Source organism: Pelobates fuscus, chromosome 4, assembly GCF_036172605.1.
Source record: "Pelobates fuscus isolate aPelFus1 chromosome 4, aPelFus1.pri, whole genome shotgun sequence".
In the NCBI taxonomy this organism is placed as follows: Eukaryota; Metazoa; Chordata; class Amphibia; order Anura; family Pelobatidae; genus Pelobates; species Pelobates fuscus.
Window position 1 is genome coordinate 250,619,661 of NC_086320.1, and position 14,143 is coordinate 250,633,803.

The following is a 14,143-nucleotide window of genomic DNA, read 5'->3' on the forward strand; positions in this document are numbered from 1 at the left end:
AGTTTGCTGCTTATACTTTAAAACATATGCCACTTCAACACACCATGTAGTTTGTATATGCCATTCCTGTACAACCTGCAGTAATTATGAGGGTGGTCATGACAGTTTGATGCCATGTTCTTATAGTCTACATGTATTTTTTTACTAAAAAAAGTGCAGCTACTCTGAATCTCTTTACACATCTAAATGCCCATGTGCATGGCAGTTTAATCCTTTCTATTCAGTTATCTTGTATTGTAGTGATATCTATCAACACATTTATTTTGCATGGGTACTTGTGTCTATCACTGATGTTTGCTAGTGGGCCACTAAACTGTTTTTGCCCGGAGGCCACAAGTCGCCAAACCTTCACTGATAAGCAACAACTGTAATACTGTTCTCCATCAGTGTATGCAATATCAGTTTTCAGCATAGCTTTATTCGATTTTGCATTGTTTATATAGGGTTTACAAAGGTGCTGAATTGGGTGGATGCAGCAGCTGCTTGCTAATTGACAAGCTGTTTGCTGTGATTGGCTAAAGGGGAGTGGATACTCTGGCTATATAGTGTGAGCTGCTTACCGAATCATTTGTATTTGAGAAGAGAACTCTGAAGACGAGCTGGGAGGGTCAAAGCAACTGTAAGTAACATTCTCTCTTTTATCCTCTTTGCGGTGAGTTAATCCCGAGAAGATAAATAACTAGATTACTTTAACACTCTGCTACACTGAATTGTGTTGCTTATCTACACCTGATGCAGCTCAATAATTTGCCACATTTAATGTGTTGCTCTCTAATAGCTGTTATTTAAATAGATCGTAATATTCATATTTAGTGAATACCACATAGTGAATATAGTTGACAACAAAAGGGAAACAGTTTGTGAATAAAGCAACATTAGCATGCTAAAGTCAAAATATCCCTAAAGAGACAATGTTTTACACACTTCTATTGTCATTATTTTGTTAGTCCCTAGATATCAAACTTAAAGTGGGCTCCACAAAAAATTATTTTGATATACTTGTTATATTTACTTTTTTTTTTTAACTAGCAATTTTACTCTAAACACTATTTTAGTAATGCAATTTAATTTTTACACTGCTACAGATTGAATAGTAACATGGGTTTAGAGTCTGACATCTATGATACAACTTGGTTGTGTCATTAAATGCTGCTCATACATCTCAAATATACTCCTGGAAAAATGTGCAAGGACAAAAGACACCTCAATTGTGCTTACAATTTCAATTTAAAAAGCCAGATACAAAATACACATTTTATATGCTCTTAATAATCAGGAGTATATAAAGTTAGCCACAATTTGGATATTGCAAGTTAAAACAAATTAAATCAAAACTTCCTGTAGAGTGAGGCCAATTTGGCCATACATTCGGATGTGGCTACGAACATCTGAACATCATTTTCACAATCCTGCATGTGGATTTGTTGTTATATACCCTTGGCAGAGTTTACAATATTTGATACTACAAATTTAATTCCTCCCCCACACACAACCACCCCATGGAAAAAGAGAAACTGAAATTTCATAATCGTATTTTCCTCTGAAATTATCATGTTCCTTGTCCAGTAAAAGTCAGCATGGATTTAATGGTTTTAAAAGCGTACATTAACATTGGATTTGCACGCATATTAGATTTGGCTTTGTACTACTGTTTCTCGCTCTCTCTCTCTCTCTCTCTCTCTCTCTCTCTCTCTCTCTCTCTCTCTTCCTCCAATAAAAATCCTTCTGTACAACATCTGTGACTATATAATAAAACCCAAATAAATTTGCCTAAATCAATTAGAACCTATGCTATATTAACCTTTGCAGTGCCAGCAGAGGGCTCGTTTATGGGTAGTGACATGGTATGCCTTCTTCCTTTCCATACAGTGGTTGGTATAGGCTTGTTCAGGCTTTTTCATTATTAGTTAATGTTATGTTCGTATTAAAATGTTGCAGGGATGTGTGCAATTGTTGTGGCTTTATGTGTTTGCTGTATAAGACTAGTTGTGATATGTGTGTAACTGTGAGTGGCGTGTGTGATACATTTTGGTCACTGTAACTCGTGTATTGCTGTGCGTGATTTGTGTGGCTGTGTAAGCAGCTGTGAGGACAAAACTGGGAAATACTTAATACATCGAGGCATTTTATGTCACAGTAACCCCCGTCAGACTTTACAAATGCAACATTTTCTTCTAGATTCAATGATATGAATAAGAAGACCTCACTAACCCACACAAATATACATAGAGTACAATCAGTCACAGAATTATTCATTTAGAGATGCACACTCAGATTCACACATACAACACACAGATACATAATACTCCCTCTCAGTCACGCACATAAACACATTAACAAAGATACATAAGGACACTCACATTTACACAAATGGTTGCACATTTATGAATATCTACCTCAATACACACACACACATTTTCGTATGTTTGCATGCAAACCTATACCAGTAGGGATTTAGGCAGCTGGAGTAGTAGTGGTGTATGAAAGCAGTAGGGGGGTAGGTGATGTTTGTGGGGGATTGGGTGATAAAGTGTGGGGATCAAGTGCTGTGGGGGAGGGGGGTGGTGGAGCAATATTGTGGATTCAGGGTCATTAGTGAGGGGAAACTTTAAAACTAAAATTTCTAATATAAAAATAAGAAGTTCTGATCAAAACAAAACCTAGATTTTTGAGCTATATGTATGTGCAACAATAATTTACCTTTCATATGAAGTTCACCTATTTTATATCATTTTGTTCAGCAGAAATGGGACTTTTATTTCACATCAAATAAAAATATTTATTAACAAAAATAAAAATTACACTCATCATGGCATACCATTTGCAAAAGTAGACAACCCAGTGTATTCAAAATGGAATATGTTCAGTCCTTTTTTTTTTTTTTTTTTTAATTTCATAGCCACTCAGTCACAAACGCTAGTCAAATTTAACATTCATATTTGTTTTTTTTTGCATTTTTCCCAAATAAACTGCCCTTATAATGGTGAAATCATCAGAATTACTTGTTTTACTGTTTTTTTTAAAAATCATATTTGTATTCAGTGATGTCTCATGAATACAACAGTAGCCCCCATGCCCAGGTTTTATGGGGTTTTGAAAGGTTATAGGGTCTAACATAAGACTTGGCCATTTTTGTTTTGGCACATATATTTTTGCCAGATTGGTTATGTTGCCTTTAAGACTGTATGGCAGCCCAGGAATGAGAATTGCTCCCATCACAGAATACCATTTTAAAGATTACAACCATGGGTATTCAAACTGGGGTATGGCCATTTTTTTGTTAATTTTTATTTAAATTTTTTTTTTCTTTTCAAATATTTGTGGTTACTTAACACAAACACTGGCCAAAGTTAGCATTCATAGTTGTGTTTTTTTGTTTTTTTTTGAGGGGGGGGTTGTGCATTTTTCACACACAAACTGCACTTTCAAAAATGATCTCATCGTTGTGATATGTTTTACTGTCATATTTGCGTTCAGCTAATTCTTCCGTGTACAACAGTATGCCAGTACAGGTTTTATCGTGATTTGAAAAGTTACAGGGTTATATATAGGGCGTGCAAATTAAAGCCTCTGGGTTGTCCGGCAGGTCTCTCAAATTGTAATTAATAGTATCACATAAATATACATGAATAATTTAAATAAATATATATTTAAATTCTGTGTGTGTGTGTATATATATATATATATATATATATATATATTATAGTAAACAAAGGCTTGCACTCATGGTCTTCTGTAAAAGTATATAATTTCTTTATTCCATTTCCAATAAAAAAAAATCGACGTTTCAGCCCTCGTCCGTGGCTTTCATCAGGATCAACAAAACAACAATCTTGTTGTTTTGTTGATCCTGATGAAAGCCACGGACGAGGGCTGAAACTTCTTTTTTTGTTTTGTTTTTTTTGTTTTTTTTGTTTTGTTTTAATGGAAATGGAATAAAGAAATTATATATATATTCATATATATATTCATATATATATTCATATATATATATATATATATATATATATATATATATATATATATATATATATATATACACTCACTCACATACACAAAAATTATTTGTATATATTTTAAATTTAAAAATGTCCCCCCAGCCTCCCTACCTGGAGAGCTGGCGTGGACCTGTCCCTGGGGTCCAGTGGGGCTTCAGTGCGGCCGGCTCTTGTCTCGCTGTCAGATGCGGCGAGGGAGCTGTGTCCTCTCTGCTCCCTCTCGCCGCGTGGGCTGTCTGCTGATGCCGGGAGCCAGTAATTACGCCATATCAGCACACTGCGAGAGGGAGCAGAGAGGACACAGCTCCCTCGCCGCGTCTGAGAGTGAGACAAGAGCCGGCCGGGGGGGATCCTTCAGGTGGCCATTAGGCCACCTCTTGGGCCCCCCATGACAGGGGGCATTTGGGGGCGGCATTTTTTGCCGCCCCCTGAGTGCCTGCAGGACCATAAACGGGAAAAAGTGCAGGAACGCCGTTCCCACGCGTTCCTGCAGGACTCGAGCCCTGTAACCAATAGATTGTCAGATATTCGCTGTTGTAAGGTTACAGGCCTTCTATAAACATGCCTAACTGTTAGTTTTGTGTCATAAAATCTAGAGTTATGAAGAAAAACGCAGCTAAAAATGCTGGTTATGAGGAGCGTGTTAGGGATGTTATAGAACACTAGTCGATTGGCTATATAGGAGCAGAGGCCGTCCCTATGGCTGGCGCGAGACCTCATAGGATGAAGCAGGCTTGTGTTTAACCGATGAGACCTGGTATAATCTTTTTAAGTGATTTTAATTGGTGCCAAGATTATATACTAGTAACTTGCGATGTGCAATCACTGTACACCATAATTCCCCACAATATTGGATGCCAAGCAGTCTAAAGGATTTTAAAACAAAACAGTTCAATTCCAAATTCTCAAATTGATTTTATTATACAAGGTATTAACATCATACTCACCAATAACTATTTTTGTTTTTTTGATTTAATTTTACATACAAAAGAAGGGTACAGCTATGGGGACCAGGTTTGCCCCCAGCTATGCTAACCTCTTCATGGCAGATTGGGAGTCTTCGGCCGTTTGGGGTGATCATGGTTGGCGGGCAAACCTGGTCTCATACTTTCGCTATATTGATGATTTGTTTTTTATTTGGCAAGGCTCCGATACATCTCTTAAATTGTTTTTAGATCATTTAAATAACAATGATAGGGGTATTGTTTTATCATCAGAATTTAGCAATGTGTCAGTTAATTTTTTAGATTTAAATATTTTTATTCAGGATGGGCGCATTCAAACCAAAACTTTTTTTTAAAGAGGTTTGCACCAATACAATAATAGACTAAACCAGCTGCCATCATAAACCTTGGTTGGACGGCATTCCAAAAAGCCAATTTCTCCGCCTCCACCGAAATTGCTCCTCAACGGCCGATTTTGACGACCAATATACTTCACTAAAAAATATGTTTTTAGAAAAAAACTATGAAGCAGGTAAATTAAACAAAGCTTTAGAGGTGGTAAAAGAGAAGGAAAGAACAGAGCTTTTAAAATACATAGCTAAAAAAGTAGACCCTCCAATACTCCCTAATATCTTAGATTTTAATAACAAGAATAAAATTTAAAAAAAAATCATAAACAAACACATTTTGAAACAAGACGATCTTTTAAAGGATCAAGTTCCAGATAGACCTAATGTTATATTTAGAGGAGCCCCCAATTTTAGATCAATCCTAACCAAAAATTACACTAAACAAAACGCACACCAAAAACACTTTTTATCCAGGCCTAAAGGTTTTTTTTACGTGCAATAAATGTATTGTGTGTAGAACTACAAAAGGTACTGCAAATTCCAAATCTACCCATTTTTCTTCCACCAAAACCAAAATCTCCTACCCCCATTAAAGACTTTATTGGCTGTATTACTAAAGGTGTAATATATCTTTTGGAATGCCCATGTGGACTACAGTACGTGGGCATGACCAAAAGATGTCTTAAAGTAAGATTGGCAGAACACTGCCGTAATATCAAGAAAGGTTATGATAATCATTCAGTTTCCAAACATTTCATAAGTCATAATAAAGACCCGACACTTTTAAAAGTTATTGGGATTGAACAGGTTACCCTTCCTTGGAGAGGTGGAGACATTACAAACATTTTAGGAAAAAGGGAAATGTATTGGGTTTTCCAACTGAAAACTCTCGCACCAGAAGGACTTAATGCTGAATTCGATCTTAACTTTTTATAATCATTTTACATATTTTTAGAGAATTTATTTTTAAAAAAAATTATTTTTTTAAATTTCTTTTTATACTACATTTTTTATATCTGTCATTATATATTTTTCAATACCTCTGTATGTTTTATATTTTCATATATATCCCATATACTAACTTCTTTTTTTTTTTATGCACCTAATATAGGCTTATTAACTTATTTTCCTGTTCTATATCTTTTACCAACCTTTTTTGCTCTACACCCCTATTTATCTTTACATATTGTATTGTGTATTTCTATATATCCACATACTTATTCCAGTTTCCCATAGTTTTTTTTTATTAACTTTGATTGTTATTTGCTGTTTTTTTCATATGGGGGTGTGCCCTTTTAGGCACTAAATTTCCCAAAATGCTCTGCGCCAGAGCACGTGATCACGATCACGTGTCACGCACGCCCACCAGTGGTCATCGGACGGAGGCGTGCACTCAGAGGCCGGCCTCCGTCCAGATACTTCATCTCCCAACCACCCGATACCACACCACGTGACCGCGAGTGATCGCGGTCACGTGCTTTTAATTTTTCTTCCCCTTCCGGTCTCCCGGAACACTCACCATCACACTACATTTCCCAATAAGCAGTGGGATGTACCATGTGATCGCGGTAGCTCGTGATCACATGACTATCTATTTTACCTCCATGCATCAATAATAACACTCGTTTTTAAGCTATTTATAAAGCATTCAGTCACCCTTTTAATTACTAAACTATGTTCTTGTTATATTTATGTTTTTTAATATCCTTGTATTATTCACACTGTATTGATGACGTCATTTTGGCGCCAACATTTGAATAACCATGTATCCCCTAAGTTTATATAAGCTTCTTTATACCAGGTTAAATTTTATTATTGCCAATTGATAAAGCCCTGTGTGGCGAAACACGTTTTGGCTATTTTTATATATATTTTTATTGTATCAATAAAGGAATATTGGCTTTTTTACCATTTATTTGCCATATACCTTTTTTCTATTTTATTATCTCTATGTATTTTATTTATATTGTTTTAACCTGGTTATGCGTCATTTTTGGAGCAGACAATCATCCAAAGAATCCTAGGTGGGGACTATACCACCCACGCCATCATATTGAGCAGTATATCCTGCTCATTCAAATGTGAGTACGCCCTCTACTTTTCAGATTTACTTTTATGAATACAGTGAGCACTATATTTGGTCTCTATTTTTCTTTTATATCAAGGAATTATCTGCACCTAAATGCCGACAGTGGGGGGCCAACGCCACTGAATGCTAATCACACTTGAGCAAGTACATGCTCTTGAATAGGTGAGTGAAACATCTCCCTAACATACACCTTATTCCATCTACTAAAACAGTTTGCACTATTGGAGTATTTCTGTTTTTTTCATTCACATGTCCGCCACTGAGTCAAGATTTTCCTAAGCTATAGAAGATCCAGCCTCTCATTGAATACACCATCAAGTCGCTATTTAGCCTATTGGAACCCACAAGAAGTTCACTATATATTGGGACTATTATACACATATCTATTTTTACTCTGTTTGTCTTTTTATCATATCTGAGTAAATTATATATATTTTTTTATCTATTTATTGTAATATTTCCTGTATAGCGCGACCTATTGTGTTTTTTTTTTTGCTACTTCTTTTCTGAGGACGTTAGAGGGAACCTCATACCCATAGGTTGCAGCTCTTTACTTGCCTATTTCCCTCTAGATCACTCAGCGCTGATCCTATACCCTCTTTTTTTTTTTTTATTGTATAATCTGCCTTGTTGAAGCTTCAGGCAGTGAGGGCCCACCGATGTAGGAAGTCCAGCAAGGCTTGCCGTTCATCTCTATGCTGGTTTCCTCTGGGACGCAGCGATCCAAGATGGGATCTGCCATGTTTGTGCAGCAGGGGGCTAGTGTCGGTCGATGCAGGGATCCGGTCAGAGTCCAGCAAGGCTTGTCTGTCCTGGGCCGCAGCAGTGCGGGATAGGTGAAGGGTGAGTGTGGGGCTGATTCCATAGCAGGGGTATCGTGCTTGGCGCTGGAATCTGTTTCCTGGTGGAGAGGGTCCTTGCTCAGCGTTCCGACCCTGTGGTACAGCTGTTGTCGGCAGCGTGGGTGGGTCTCCTGCACAGCTCTGTGCCGGCATGGATTGCTGAGGTAGAGGAGGAGAGCTTTTCTGTCTCTCAGCGATGCGAAGCCAGAAGGCCGCAAACACTTCATCCAGCCTTTGGGTGAGTGAGCGTGTCTGTCGCGCCCGGATTCCCACCCACGGCCTCCGCTGGCCTCGTGGGTTGTGGGCCTACGGTGTCGCTGTTGGGCATCAGGACGGTCGATCAGGATAACCCCCACCGGTCCCCTCTCATTCTGTCTTTTATTTGGCGTTTCAAGGTCATGTTGTGCCCTTAGTTGTCCTGCAAAGCAGGAGCTGGAGCATCAAGCGTCCACTCAGTTCAGCAGCCAGGCCCCGCCCCCCCTCCAGAAGGATATTGATACTTTAGAGAGAGTTCAGAGAAGGGCTACTAAATTGGTTCATGGATTGCTGGAGTTCCCGGCGAACATAGTGCGTTCGCCGCGGCGGGCGAACACATGCGCGGTTCGATCCACCCCCTATTCGTCATCATTGATCAAACTTTGACCCTGTGCCTCACGGTCAGCAGACACATTCCAGCAAATTAGCAGCAGACCCTCCCACCCAGGGAAATTGATAGCTAGGCTAGGGTATTCAGTGTCCACTACAGTCCTGAAGGACTCATCTGATCTCTGCTGTAAGAACAGCACCCCAAAAAGCCCTTTTTAGGGCTAGAACATCAGGCTGCTTTTTTTTTTTTTTTTCTGTGTAATGTAATTGCTTCTGTGTCAGGCTCACAGTGGATACTGTGCCCACTTGCCCAGTGCCACCACTCATATCTGGTATCACAATAGCTTAAGCTTGACATTTAAAAAGAAAAAAAATGTTTTCACTGTAATAGATTGAATAGCAGTTAGTTGTCTTCAAGCGGGTGTGTCAGGCCTACAGCGTGTACTCTGCCAACTTGTGCCACTCATATCTGGTCTCACAGTAGCTTGCACGCATAGTACCACTAATCCCCCAAAAAATGACAGGCAGAGGCAGGCCACCCTGCAGGGGCCGTCGTGGTGCTGTGATTCCCTTTGGCCCTAGAATAATGCCCAGTTTTCAGAGGCCACGTACCCTGAACTTGAAAAGTTCTGAGGACATAGTTGACTGGCTAACACAGGACACCCAATCTTCTACAGCTTCCCCTCGGAACCTTGACGCACCATCCTCCTCCAGCTTAGCTTCGGGCACCTCTCAAGATACCACTCACCCGCCTGCCGCCACCACCAAAACTAGCACCACAGCCGCTTTACTTGGTATGTCAGAGGAGTTATCCACACATCCGTTTCAAGAAATGAGTGATGTAGATAACAGGGATATGTCTCAGGCAGGCAGCATTACACACATGGACGTACGGTGTGATGATGATGTTGTACCCGCTGCTGCTTCCTTTGCTGAGTTGTCAGATACAAGTGAAGCGGTTGATGACGATGGGTGCCCGCTCGGCAAGAAGAACAGGACGAAAGTTCAGATGGGGATACAGAAAGGAGGAGGCGAGTTGGAAGCAGGGGGAGGTCGTCGCAAGGAGCTAGTGGCACAGTCAGACAGCATGCATCGGCACCCGGGGTCAGCCTGACAGCACGCCAATCAACGCATGCTGTGTCCACCACCAGAATGCCGTCATTGCAGAGCTCAGCAGTGTGGAATTTTTTTGTGTCTGCCTCTGACAACAGCGATGCCATTTGGAACCTGTGCCAAAAGAAACTGAGTCGTGGGAAGTCCAACACCCACCTAGGTACAACTGCTTTGCGTAGGCACATGATCGCACATCACAAACGCCTCTGGGATCAACACATAAGTACAAGCAGCACACAAACTCAAAGCCGCCATCCTCCTCCTGGTCCAGCATCTTCAGCCACGTCAACCACTGTTGTCCTCCTTGCCCCCTCTCAACCATCCGCCACTCTGTCTCCCGCCTTGAGCAGTTCCCGCTCATCTGCCCAGTCATGTGTCTGTCAAGGACATGTTTGAGCGTAAGAAGCCAATGTCAGAAAGTCACCCCCTTGCACAGCGTCTGACAGCTGGCTTGTCCGAACTATTAGCCCGCTTGCTTTTACCATACAAGCTGGTGGAGTCTGAGGCATTAAAAAAATTTGTAGCTATTGGGACACCGCAGTGGAAGGTACCCGGACGAAATTTCTTTGCACAAAAGGCAATCCCCAACCTGTACTCGATTGTGCAAAAGGAAGTAATGGCATGTCTGGCACACAGTGTTGGGGCAAGGGTCCATCTGACCACTGATACCTGGTCTGCAAAGCATGGTCAGGGCAGGTATATCACCTACACTGCGCATTGGGTAAACCTGCTGACGGCTGCCAAGCATGGAATGCGAGGCTCTGCAGAGGAGTTGGTGACACCGCCACGACTTGCAGGCAGGCCTGCTGCCACCTCCTCTACTCCATCCTCTTCAATAACCTCCTCGGCTGAGTCCTCTTCTGCTGCTGCGTCTTGCTCCACATCAACGGCACCCCCCCAGCTCCCCAGGTACTATTCCACATCCCGGATACGGCAGTGTCACACCGTCTTGGGTTTGACTTGCTTGAAAGCAGAGAGTCACACTGGACAAGCACTCCTGTCTGCCCTGAACGCACAGGTGGAAAAGTGGCTGACTCCGCAGCAACTGGATATCGGCAAAGTGGTTTGTGACAACGGAAAAAATTTGTTGGCTGCATTGAAGTTGGGCAAGTTGACATATGTGCCGTGCATGGCACATGTGTGTAATCTGATCGTACAACGCTTTGTGCATAAGTACACAGGCTTACAGGACGTCCTGAAGCAGGCCAAGAAGGTGTGGGGCCATTGCAGGTGTTCCTACACGGCCATGGCGCACTTTGCAGATATCTAGTGGCGAAACAACATGCCAGTGAGGCGCTTGATTTGCGACAGCCCGACACGTTGGAATTCAACACTCCTAATGTTCGACTGCCTGCTCCAACAGGAAAAAGCCGTTGAATTAATATTTGTATGACCGGGGTGCTAGGACAGCCTCTGGGGAGCTGGGAATTTTTTTGCCACGTTACTGGACGCTCATGTGCAATGCCTGTAGGCTCATGCGTCCTTTTGAGGAGGTGACAAACCTAGTCAGTCGCACCGAAGGCACCATCAGCGACATCATACCATTTGTTTTCTTCCTGGAGCGTGCCCTGCGAAGAGTGCTGAATCAGGCCGTAGATGAGCGTGAAGAGGAAGAGGAAGAGTTGTGGTCACCATCACCATCAGAAACAGCCTTATCAGCATCGCTTGCTGGACCTGCGGCAACGCTGGAAGAGGATTGTGAGGAAGAGGATTGTGAGGAGGAATGTGGCTTGGAGGAGGAGGAAGACCAACCACAACAGGCATCCCAGGGTGCTCGTTGTCACCTATCTGGTACCCGTGGTGTTGTACGTGGCTGGGGGGAAGAACATACCTTCATTGACATCAGTGAGGAGGAGGAACGGGAAATGAGTAGCTCGGCATCCAACCTTGTGCAAATGGGGTCTTTCATGCTGTCGTGCCTGTTGAGGGACCCTCGTATAAAAAGGCTGAAGGAGAACGACCTGTGCTGGCTGTCCACGCTACTAGACCCCTGGTATAAGCAGACAGTGTCTGAAATGTTACCAAATTACAACAAGTCAGAAAGGATGCAGCATTTGCAAAATAAATTAAAAAGTATGCTTTACACAGCGTATAAGGGTGATGTCACAGCACAACGGGAATCTAACAGGGGAAGAGGTGGAAGTCATCCTCCTCCCACGACCAGGCCATATCTGCCTATGTAGGGGGAACAGTCCCTATTCTGCTCTGTGTCAGTGTGTATCAGGGTCCCTGAGGAAGGTGTCAATCCATATGTCATATGTCAGGTGTCAATCCATATCATTGCGATTTAGGAATGTTAGGTGATTTATTCCCTTTATTGATTAAAACCAGACTCTGCATCAACTGTGTCATTTTCTTTCCATGGGAGTTTTGCCATGGATCCCCCTCCGGCATGCCACAGTCCAGGTGTTAGTCCGTTTGAAACAACTTTTCCATCACTATTGTGGCCAGAAAGAGTCCCTGTGGTTTTTAAAAATCGCCTGCCCATTGAAGTCAGTGGCGGTTCGCCCGGTTTGCCGGTTCGCGAACGTTTGTGGAAGTTCGCGAACCGAAAATGTCGTGTTCGCGACATCCCTACTTACAAGGAAAGGTTAAAGGATCTTAACATGTATAGCTTGGAGGAAAGACGAGACAGGCAGGGGCGTATTAGCCGCGAGGCAAACAAGGCATTTTCCAGGGGGCGGCAAAAAACGCCACCCCCAAATGCCCAAGGCAGATGTCTTGTTAGCCTTGCGGCTAACTGGCATGCCGTCTGGGCGGCGCTGGCGGGCAGGCGGCTGGCGAGGGAGCACTTCCTCTGAGCTGTCTGCTCAGCTCCCTCGCGCGCCACAGAGTGAGGCTGGGAGCCGGAATATGACGTCATATTCCGGCTCCCAGCCTCACTCTGCGGCGCGCGAGGGAGCTGAGCAGACAGCTCAGAGGAAGTGCTCCCTCGCCAGTGCCGCCCAGCAGCCACTGGACCACCAGGGAGAAATTGGAACCCCCCCAAGCATTCCCAAAGGTAAGGAGGGGGGGGGGGGGGTTAATAAAAAGTAGAAAAAAAGGGTTAAATGTGTGTATGTCATAAAGGAAATCCACACCGTAAAGGAGGAGACTATATTTAAAAGAAGAGGACTTAGTCTTAAATTAGAGGGGCAAAGGTTTAAAAATTTCCGGAAGTGGATGCATGGAATAGTGGTAGAGGTTAACACCGTTAAGGAATTTAAGCATGCTTGGGATATGCATAATGAAATTATTAAAAAATTGGGTAGACTAGATGGGCCGAATAGTTCCTATCTGCCGTCACTTTCTATGGAATTAGGGAGTTCTCTACTTACTTGTTGACTGGCTAAGTAACTTATATTTTATATGGACATGCTACTTGATTGTTGTAAGTGTTTCAAATGTTTACAGCTGAATCCTGGCTATGCGTGTATACTTTTTATTTAAACTGGTATACAGTGTAACATTCTTCATTCTTATTTTAGTTATTTGTCAAATCCGAAATTCGGCGCTTTGGTTAGGCAAATCTGAAATTCTTTGGTTCGGCACTACGAAGTGCACATGTCTATTATTTGCTACAATTCATCTAGAGATTTCTCTTTAGACCTTTTTGTATCCACTCTTTTGGTTTTCTATCTGCCTCTGTTAATCGGCTTGCACTTATTTATATAGTTGTGATAATTTTGTAGTTAATTTTTGGGAATTAGAATAAAGCGTATTAGTTTTATATGAATCGAAGTGACTAATTAATCCTGTCGTCGTGCTGTATTATTGGCTATCTATTGATCTGGAGACATAAGTGTCTCTTAGTTTCTCTTAGTTTGCAGCGATATTAGATCGGTCTCTCCATCTTGGAAAAATAAAAATAAATACATCTATGAGACAGTAAGTGCTGGAAAATTGGCTGGCACTAAGCTAGGGCTATGACACCTCCTGTGCCTTCGAGGGCACCTATCTCTAGTCCCACTGGCTAATATATACTAGTATAGATTATAATCAAAAGTAAAGAAAAAATCAACAAATGGATAAGTAGGTGAACAAAATAGCACGGTCACTACTCTATCCTAATTCTCCTTGAACTGTCTGCAGCTTTTGACACTGATCAACAGCTTCTTCTCATCCTCCGCAATATCGGTCTACAAGATATTGCTCTCTCCTGGTGCTCCTCCTACCTCTCCCAGCGCACTTTCAATGTTTCTTTCTCTGGCTCTGCTTCTTCTCCCCAACTCCTCTCTGTTGG

The 14,143-nt window shown here is 41.9% G+C and overlaps 1 protein-coding gene across 1 annotated transcript in view; it reads left to right on the forward strand.

The window, feature by feature from the left end:
• The first annotated feature begins 578 nt into the window (after positions 1-578).
• DDC (dopa decarboxylase) overlaps positions 579-14,143 on the forward strand; it is a 493,139-nt gene continuing 479,574 nt past the window's right edge. The window contains exon 1 of the mRNA XM_063452033.1: positions 579-619. The gene's annotated coding sequence lies outside the window, so the exon portion shown is untranslated. The remainder of the gene's footprint in view (positions 620-14,143) is intronic.